The 10,881-nt window shown below is 38.2% G+C and overlaps 1 pseudogene; it reads left to right on the top strand.

The window, feature by feature from the left end:
- Window positions 1–420: 420 nt before the first annotated feature.
- LOC118597764 lies at window positions 421–5,393 on the top strand (annotated as a pseudogene).
- The last annotated feature ends 5,488 nt before the right edge of the window (window positions 5,394–10,881 follow it).

Here is a 10,881-nt window from a genome sequence, read left to right as displayed (position 1 = left end):
CCTGGCTGCTACTTCTGCTGCCTTGTCTTTTCAGGCATAATGGACTGTATGCAACCCCATTAAACTTAAGCCGGAATAAACGCTTCCTCTTTAAGTTCTTTAAGGTGTTCCTGGTTCGGTATTTTGTTACAGCAAAAGAGAACGCAAATTAATACAAAGTGTAGGCAAAGGATAGATTAGTTCGCACCTCCAGACCTTGGGTTTTCGTCCATATAATGTTGTCAGCCAGAATATAATGGAACAGCTTGGTTCCTCTTATTTTCAGGTCATTTATGCTTAGTCATACACATAAAATACATGTCAAAGGCTAGGCTGAATCACTGCCCACACTGCTGTTGGGACCAGAAGTGTGACGCAGGAGTAACTAGTTCCAGTGAACCCAGGAGCAGATCCCTCAGCCGCCCACACCCAGGCAGAAGCATGACAGCTCCCAAGGTGGCCTTAACCAAGACAGTAGTCCAGCTGAACTCAGAACAATATTTCGGAAGTAGTATATTTTTGGAAAAAAAAAAAAAAGGTGTTTTTTTTTTTTTTTTTTTTTTTTTTTTTTTTTTTTTTTTTGTCTCCAGATGACTTTGTCACTGGAATCTGAATATCTTGGAGAAAGATGAACCAATCCAAAGACTGTGAAACTTTTAAGTGGTATGGTAGATCAGCTCAAAGAACAGTTAATATCCTTCCAAGATTCTGTAGCATTTGAGTCTGAAGGGACTCTAGACAGCCTGAGCATGGCAAACAGAGCCCCCTTTCTCCCATTCCCCCTGCCTTGCTAAGAACCTTTAGATTACATTTCTAAAACTAGCTTCCAAGGTCTACTCCCTTATTTGGTTACTACTTTGGGCTGACTACCAAGGTCCAGCTAGCAAAGTATTAAAGTTTGGCAATGAAAATTCCCCTTTGGTTCACCTAATTAACATGCCCAATTAAAATTCAACACCTCATCCTAACACAGGGTTTCTTCCCCTTTTACCATTTCCTATGGGCCACATCTGTCTTCTCTCCATCCACAGGCAGCTCTTTCCCCTTTTCTTTTCTCTCCCTTGTTCCCTTCCAATTCTCCCTCATAGTCTATCTCCTGTCTTTGTCCCTTATCCCTACCCTCTGGGGCAAATAAATCTCCTTTGGGCTGAGAACTTCATCTTGGAGTGTCTTGGGCTGACTCTGAGTTCTTCTACAGAAACTGTCCTGTGTTCAATGGATGCCTTATTAATGATGTCCTGCTAGCCATTTGACAAACTTACTAAAGGAGAGGTTGCTTTTGGGGATGTTAAGCAAGATTTTGGATAGACTACAATTCATCAACATATTCCATTTCACTGTGATTCAGACTTTGTGTAACTACGTTTTGGAAAAGGAGGAAAAAGACATTTTACGTTTGCAGAGCTCACTCATTTTTTGCTGGAAATACAGTTAGAGCATGCGAAGTAATCTTTGTCCAACAAGGCAATGTCCAGACTGAAAGAGTCACAGTCATTTACTTCTGAGACATCATGGTGACCATCTAACCTATGTCTTGACTCATTTTGTTGAAGAATGCCTGGAGGCACTGTATGCCATGGAGTTAGTTTCTCCTATTTTAATTCATTTAATTTTGCTCCTTAACAACATGGAATTCATTAGGATGATCTATAGCATTCTGGCTGGCAGCAGGAAAGATGTGGATGTGACTAAGGAGTAGTTGGTTACACCCTTAGAAGTTGACATCTTGTTTCAGTTAGCAGATATATTTGAGCCAGGGGAACATATGACCTTAGCAGACATTGAATACATTGCTTCCCTTGAAGAAGAAACTCTACCCTTCAACTTGACTAAGGCCCAGAGGCAGTATAAGGCCTCAGGTGATACAACTCCGCCACTTCTACAGCTTGCAGAGTCAGCCCACAGGTTTACTCTGAATTCTGTTACACAAGCTGCTGGAACCACTGCTGTGTATCTTGTAAAGTCTTGATCTTGTAAAGAATTGAATGTGGAGTCAATGATCACCTGGCTCCTTTGTGGGAGAGCACTTGTGTAAAAACAGCTTTAACTGTTTTCAGAAAATGCTCTGCTATGAAGGCTTCTTTGTACTGCACAGAGGTTTGCTGCCACAGTTACTGGGAGTCACCCTAGAGAAGGCCATCAAACTTACAAGGGATGATTTTTTGAGTGATGAATTTGTTCATGAAGATGATTCAGTCCACTTGCAGCAGAGATTTTTGCAAGAGGCTATGGAGGAGGCTCCCAGGGGATTTTTCACAAATCCACTAGAAACTGTCAAGATTTGATTGCAAATGGCTAGAAAGATCACCACAGGTCCTAGAGTCTGTGCTCTGTCTGTGTACAAGATCTAGGGTTTTTTGGCACTTACAAGGATGCCAGAGCATGCTTTCTGTGGGACATTCCTTTCTTGGACATCTACTTTCTGTGTCATGCCCACAGGAAGACTTCCTTTACAAATGAAGATGGGCAGATCACCCCGGGAAGCCTGCTCATAGCTGGTGCTATAGCTGGTATGCTATAGGTGGAGTTTTCTATCTGGAATACCAATCAGCTCTGTCCCACCATCTACTCCCCCAATAACCACATAGAGACTTGTTATTAATTATAAATGCTCTGTTGATGCTTAAACTTGTCTCCAGCTAGCTTTTACAACTTAAATAAACCCATTTCTATTAGTCTATGTGCTGCCCTGAGGCTTGTTTACATCATCTATGTACTTTCCATGTTTCTTCCTCTGCATCTGGCTCACCTGAGACTCCTCCATCTCAGCCCTCCTTCTTCCCAGAGTTTTCTCTGCTCCCAAAATCCTGCCTAGCTATTGGCCATGCAGCTTTTTATTAACAATGAGAGCAACACATCTTCACAGTCTACAGAAGGATTATTCCAGAGAATTTACCCCTTTTTGTCTAAAAAGGAAGGTTTTAACCTTGACATAATTAAATTATATATAACAAAACCAGTTATCAAGTAAGAGTTATAGTTAAAATATCCAGTCCATTTGTATTTGGAAAAATTAGAGAAAATACACTAATATCTATCTTATCTTTGTAAGTCTAAAGTTTTATACTTAATTTATCATTTATCAAAACTAAGGAAAACTCTAAGTTTAACCATTCAGTTTTAACTCCATTAAAGACCCCAGAAGGGGTGTAATGTTACCTAATGATAAGGACATCTGGCTGTGTGGACAGTCACCCAAAGTTCCTCTGTAGTTTTGGTGCATCCATTTCTAGCCTATAGGCATAGAATATCTGATAGACTTTTCTTTTTTTTTTTGTGAAGTAGGAGTTTTGAAGGACTGTCCTACCTTTTCTTAGCAAAGTTTTGCAGTCATTTTCTTTTGCATCCTGCTGGTCCAGTTTGGACAGTGTAATGTCAGCAATTGAAGCAAGGGCACTTTCTTTACCAAGTGGTTAGCTTTTGCCATGCAGAAAAGCAAACTCCTTATGAAGTTTCTTTGATGCCCATCAGCTTTTCAGAAGTAAACTGGGCTGCCAGAAGCAGATGTGTCTCACTGTCCAGAAAAGCCTTATGTTATTAAAACATTTAAATGCCCATATTCTATAGGTCTTTGAAGTGTTTGAAGATCATCTATTTATCTAAATAAATCTGTTTAACCTTGAAAACATACCTAACATGACTATAAGTTGATTATCATATATGACTATTAACCTGTATTTCTTAATTAAACATTGCATTTTAAATGAACTGCATAAGTACAATATCCCAAAGGAGAAGAAACATAAATACAGTATAACAAAAACAACTTTAAATTTGTATCAATATACAAAAATCCATAACAATGTAAACTTTTTAAGCTTAATATTTGCTTTTGGGATTAAAGTAGATGCAATAATGGACCCCCTTTTCTCCTATCATTCCTATATCCCCCTTTTTTTCCTTTAGAAAGAGATCTTTGGATTTAACTCCTTTGTCTAGATTTTTCCCTGACTATGACCAATAACAACTTGTAACCCATCCCCCTTAATTGATGACAAACACCTACAACTCATCTTTTGGGAATGTGGAATTTTTTTTTTTTTGACTGATTGTTGTTGTCTGGGGCTGCTGGCATCTTTGAGGAGGAACCTTGGGAAAATGAGGATAATTGTTAAGTCTTGGCTGGAGTATTCTGTGAAGCTTGATCATCTCAGCACCTATTATTTGCTCATTAGCAATCAAAAATTCAGAGACAACATAATTACATACAGGATCCAGACTTTCTGTGAATTTTACATCTCTACATGGCTTATTTTTTGTATTACTTTACTTTCTTTAAAGACTTTACTCTTTTATTTTAAACAATTTGTTTATTTTTTATGACTATCTATATCATTTTTCCTCTTTTCTCCCCTTCAGCCTATGCACATTGTTAAGCACACTGTAACCTGTTTAGAGGGTGGGTTTTTTCCCATCTGAACCTGCTTTACTGAGTATCTGTAACTTTTTCTGTCTGCATGAGAAAATATTAAACTATTTCACAGCTTAGCTCATGGTGAGCTGGCAGCTCATGCCTGCAGGCTGTATCAGGAGATGGATCTCTGTACTGCAGCCTGCATGAGAGACTGTGGGAGTAGGCTGCCATGTTTGTCTCTATTTTCCATGTGTTTGGAACCTATATTTTTTTAAGCTTTCTCAGGTCTCATGTGGAAATAAGTGCTTCACATTGGGTAGGTGAAGTTTTCTGTCTAGATTATCAAACAGCTCTGTCCCATCAGCTGCTCCCCAAATAACCATACAAAGACTTATTTTTAATTATAAATGCTTAGTCAATAGCTTAGGCTTGACTCTAACCAGCTCTTACAACTTAAATGAACCCATTTCTATTAAACTATGTGCTGCCCTGAGGCTCATTTATCTCATCTATGAATTCCCCACATTGCTTCTTCTGAATCTGGTTCAAAGCTCCTCCAACCCCACCCTCTTTCTTCCCAGCATTCTCTCTGCCCTGAAAATCCTGCCTAGCTATTGACCAGCTTTTTATTAGCAATGAGAGCAACAAGTAATGATTCCTGCTGATGTTATTAAGTCTTGATTGTAGGTGGCTGCACAGGCTGGCCAAACCAACATACATGGTATAGACTGCTTCAGAAAGATGCATGGGTAGATGGCCCAAAACCTTTGTGGAAAGTAGCTGGTACTCATGGTTTCTGATCTTTGTCTAAGTTTGATGTCCTTGCTCACTTATGAATTGCTGCACTGACGGGGTGTACATCAATTTTGGAGGAGTAAGGCCTGTGGGATCTGAGCCTATTCCTAGATCCCAGATTGCTCTTCCTGCTCCTAATCCTGACCACATTGAGGGCTATAAACTGGCAATTGCAACAATATAATAGATTGAAAACAAATTTGGAATTCATCTACCTCTCTTCACACCATCAGCATCTATTTCAAAAGTGACTGATAGGGGCTGAGAGGAATAGGCAAATATAATGACAGTCTGCCCTATTAACTCAGTTAAAAACTAGGCCTTGGTCCTTGCTTTTTGGAACTAAGCAAGCAGTTTCTGAGGAAGAGCCATTAACAAAAGACAATCTCCAACATCCCTGATGGCAAGGATGAGGAGGTATGATGGCCTAAGCCATAAACAACCCAAGATGGTAACCAAATAAGGACAAAGCCTGGGACTTGTCCAGGACTGCAGCCCAGTCCTGAAAAAACTAGAAGTCCTGACCAGCCCTTGACTAGCCTTGGCCAATTAAAATTTACTTATATGATTGCCACTTGCTTGAGTTAATTGTATCTAAAGTGACCTAACTGCCTTAGGACCTCCCCTTGGCTATGCTTAAAAAATGAGCTCATACATCCCTCTCTGGGTCTTTACCATCTTGCCATTGTGTGGAATGACAGTCCCCAGCATGCGGGAGTAATAAACACTCTTGCTGACTGTATACATGGATGGTAGTCTTTTGTGGGACTTCTACAGGATGCTAATAAAGGCCTGTAGGAGGACTGACCTGGGATATGGCTGTAAAATGGTTTGTACTGCAGTAATCCCATCTCTGATTGAAGCATGGTTTCACCCATTCTGTATCTGTGTCATTCAAATTCAGGTCAAGGTTTTTTTTGTTTTTTGTTTTTTTTTTTTTCAAAACAGGGTTTCCCTGTGTAACAGCGTTGGCTGTCTTGGAACTCACTTTGTAGACCAGACTGGCCTCAAATTCACAGAGATCCACATCTGCCAAGTGCTGGGATTAAAAGCATGTGCCTCCACAACCTGGTGGGTTAAGGTTTTTTTGTTTTGTTTTGTTTTTTGTTTTTGTTTTTTGTTTTTTGTTTTTGTTTGTTTGTTTGTTTTTTTTTTAATCAAAGGCAGTCCTTTATTTTATGGATATTTTGTACACTTCAGCACTCTGCCCACAAATCTATGTTTGTATCATTTATATATTGGGTTTGGTCAACAGTAATATAACCTGGAGTAAATATGAAGGGAAATTAGGGAGGTCTCCTACCTGGACTAGGATGACGGTCTCATTGACGCCCTTGAAAGGCAGCCATCACTCCTTAAGCAAAGAGTTCTGAGGATGTTTGAAATAGTAGAGAGCTGGAGATATATTCATAAAAATGAAAATCACTGGAAGAAATAATAATAATAATAATAATAATAATGATAACCACAAATGCCAGCCTGTATTCAAATTTTAAACATGCACAATTTTGGCCCCAATATGCATGTTTTATGTGAAATATGTTTCATAATGAAAACCACATTGAGGATATTTAGTAATCATATTCTGGTGCCCATTTGTCTTTGAAATCCATCTAACCTTGAGTCACGTCAGACAAATACACTAAGTTTTTATTTAGTTTGGAGTGTTTTGTATCATAGTCAGAGGTTTGTGTGGTTGTGAAGGGGTAAATAAACTATTTGAAAGGTTAAACTTTTGGCTCACAGAGACCAAACCAGCCACCAGGGATCCTGCATGGGACTGACTTAGGCACTCTGCATATATGTTACAGTTGTGTAGTTTGATCCTCTTATAGGACTCCTAATGTGGGAAGAGGGCCTGTCTCTGACCTTTTACTGGCTTTTGGAACCCTACTCCTCATACTGGGTTGCCTTGTCCATGGGGAGGTGCTTAGTCTTACTGTGACTTGATATGTCATGTTTTGATGATACTCATGGGAGACCTGACCTTTCCTGAACAGAAATGGAGGAGGAGTGGATTGGGGGTGGGAACAGAGCAGGACCAGGGGAAGGGACTGGAGGAGAGGAGGGAGAGGAAACTGTGGCCAGAATGTAAAATAAATAAATAAATAAATAAATAAATAAATAAATAAATAAATAAATTTTAAAAAGTTAATCCCCCACCAAAACAAAACAAAACAAAACAGAAAACCAAACACATTAAAATTAATTTGCCTAGAAAGCTCTCATTCTCAAGACAAGGTAGATTTCTGTCTCATCACCCAGGCCCAAAGACTGTTTCTTTTCTCTTGTTTCTTTGATTCCCCATTCCTGGTCAAACCCTGCTTTTCTTCTCTGTAACTATGTGTTTCTCCACCAGCCTGCTGTCAGCAACAGTCCTGTTAGCCAGTGTGTTCACAGATACGGTATCTATTTTCCATGAAATATGTCTCCCTTCATGTCTGTACTCCACCTGTAACAGCAGGTTCCCTCTTTCAGTCTCTGCTTCTCTGGGTGTCCTGTCTGGTCAGTCTAGGCACAATCACGGAGGAGAGGGCTGTTCCCCATATTCCATTACTTTAGTGAGACTCTGGTGGTGCTGTGGCAGGATTTGCTCACATCTATCATACTATGTGGAAATGTGAATAAGGCTACTACAGTTTCTACACAAAGTTGAGATGATCTGTTTTTAAATAATATTTTTATTAATTCTTTGGTAATTTGATAATTGCATGCAATGTAGTTTGACCATATTTACCCTTTACTTCTTACACACTCATACTCACCCAGATTCATTGTTTAGGGTGATAGATATGAATCTATTTTTATTCTTCTATATTCTGCTATTTAGTTTGATCAGTACCATTCATGGAATATGCTGTTTTCTTCAGTATATATTTTTGGCCTCTTCATCAGAAATAAGGTATTAATAGTTGCATGGATTTAGGTCCATATCGTCAACTCTATTCCATTGATCAAAGTGTCTGTTTTTACACCAGTACCACACTGTTTTTATTTCTATGGGTCTGCAGTATAACATAAAATCATGGGTGGTGTTACCATCAGCAGTTCTTTTATTATTGATCATTTTTTTTTGTTGTCCTTGTTTCTTTGTGTTTATAGATGAAGTTTAAGATTGTTTTTTCATTTTCTTTGATGAAAAGCTTTGGAGTTTCGAGGGGGATTGCACTGAACTTGTAAATTACTTTTGGCAGGATGGGAATTTTAACCATATTTGTTCCAAGATATTTATGAGTCTATTGTGAAAGAAACTTTTTCTTTGATTTATTTCTCAATATGTTTGGCATTGGCTTATTGGAAAGCTACAAATTTTTGTGTGCTAATTTTGTATCTTGCTATTTTGCTAAAAGTGTTTATCAGCTGCATAAGTTTTCTAGTGGAGTCTTTGGGGACTCATGTATAGAATCATATCATCTGAAAGTAAGTATACTATGACTTCTTCCTTTCCTGCTTGTATTCCTTTGATCTCTTTCAGTAGTCTTATTGCTCTAGTGAAGATTTCAAGTACTGTGCTGAACAGGTGTGGAGAGAGTGGCCGTTCTTGTCATATTCATGATTTTAGTAGAAATATTTTGAGTTTTTCTCCTTTTAGAATGATATTGGCTGTGGGCTTGTTGTATGGACTTATTATCTTAAAATGTGTCCCCCATATCTCTAGATTCCCCAGGACTTTTGTCATGAGTAGATGTTTGTTGTAGAATATTATTGTAAGGTGTGTTGCTTTTGTTTATGTTGCATTTGTTTAACTCTGTGAAGCTATGTTACTGTGACTATCTAAAACACCTGATGATCTAATCAAAAGCTGAATGGTCAATGGCAAGGCAGGAGAAAGATAGGGGTGGCTGGAAGGCAGAGAGGAGAAATAGAAGGAGAAATCTGAGAAGAAGGAGGAAGAGAACAAGAAGAGGGGTATGCTAGAGGCCAACCATCAAGCCAGTCACAGATTAAGAGTGAAAATAAGATATGCAGAAGGAACAAAAGGAAAAAGCCCAGCGACAAAAGGTACATAAGACTCTAATTAGAGTTAAGAAAAGCTGGTAAGAAACAAGCTAAGCTAATGCTGGGCATTTATAACTAAGAATACACATCAGTCTCTGATTTATTTGAGAGCTGGGTGGTAGCCTCCCCAAAGAGCAAAAACAGCCAACAACAGATATTGGATTTTGTCAAAGGCCTTTTCTGCATCTAATGTGATAATCATGTAGTTTCTGTCCCTGAGTGTGTTTATGTGGTACATTACATTTATGTATGTTGAAATTATTCCTTTATGGTTGAAAAACTCCACTATATGTAGTAAGCACATTTTATTTATCCATTCCTCTGTTGTTGGATACATAGGTTGGTTCCACAATTTATCTGTTGTGAGTAGTGCTGCAATAAATGTTGATGTCCAAGTATCTCTGTGATTTGTTGACTTGGCATCTTCAGGATGAATAACCAAGAGTATGGGCAAATGGGAGAGGGGAGGAGTGAGAAAGTGGATCGAAGTAGTATAGGGAATGTACTCAGAATTCTTTGTATACTTGTATGAAAATGGTTTCATGTAATCCTGCAAATTAAAAATAAAAGACCAGTTTCTAACACTGAGCTATAAACTCCTTGTTGGTTAAAGTTTAATTAGTAGTCTGAAATTCTGTACCATCAGAAACATAGATCTTTCATAGAGAGTTTCTTGCTTTGTCTTTTGTGAGTCCTTTCTACCTATGAAGACTGCATGGGGCACAGGCTGAAACTGTTGGTATTGTACTTCTACATGTCCTTTCCAGACCATTGTAAACAAAAAGCACTTTAAAGTTTAAGTTGATTTGCATGTTTTCTGATGTCATGTTTTCCTTGTCATAAGAATGTTGATACCTTGTTTACTTCCACATGGTTACATTGAACTAACTTGGAAAAAGAATTCTAATTATTTTGTACATGAGTGAGATGAAACTTTTTAAACGGTGGTTGTATCTATGTAGTAGCATCATTCCCAATTTACTAATTTTTAATTTCCTTTTAATTTACAGGTGTTTATTATATTTTCTCACATTATTAAGTAGCCTAATGTGCCATAAATATTATTAACTGCCATAAGAATTAAAATGCTACCCAGCATAATTCATTTACAGTTTTTGTTACTCAGATTAGAAGTTCATAGATGCCTAGTTCACTGTAGTGGCTCCCCATCTATGAAACAAACCATATAGACAAAAATATGTAATGGTAAAACCAGTCATACACACAGCAGGAAGGACTTGGCCCCAAGCAGTTTTTGATCATTCTGTATACCATGTGACACAGGGGACTGAACTGCATTAGTATCAGAAACAAAACCATTCTGATGTTTAGAAGCATGTCTATCATTAGGAGGCATGTGCTTGCACCCTGTCATTTTGACTTATATATTTCCAGACAAGCCTTTGAGAAAATGCTGCAAAAGACATAATAAAGGAAACATAAGCACTATGTTTTATGCTTTAGTTTTCTCATTAGCCAAACATCAGATTAGCCTTATTGGGCAAGATGTGGGTGAGGATGAGGTGAGTTATTGGCATTAAGAAGAAAGGCTTGCCCAAACAATTTATGAAGCTGTCAAGTGCTGACAGACTGCAGAAACGAGTTACAAGAGAAGATGGAAAAAAATAAAAAGAAATAAATCTTGGCTAATTCTTACAGATGTGTCCAACCTTTTGACATTGAACACGACATTGTCATTTATAAAACTCACATTTGAGAACTGCACAGTTGAGTCAAAAGGAAAAAGCACACAA

Source organism: Onychomys torridus, chromosome 17 (assembly GCF_903995425.1).
Source record: "Onychomys torridus chromosome 17, mOncTor1.1, whole genome shotgun sequence".
In the NCBI taxonomy this organism is placed as follows: Eukaryota; Metazoa; Chordata; class Mammalia; order Rodentia; family Cricetidae; genus Onychomys; species Onychomys torridus.
The sequence above is the reverse complement of the archived record's forward strand: the minus strand, read 5'-3'. Positions and strand labels throughout refer to the sequence as shown.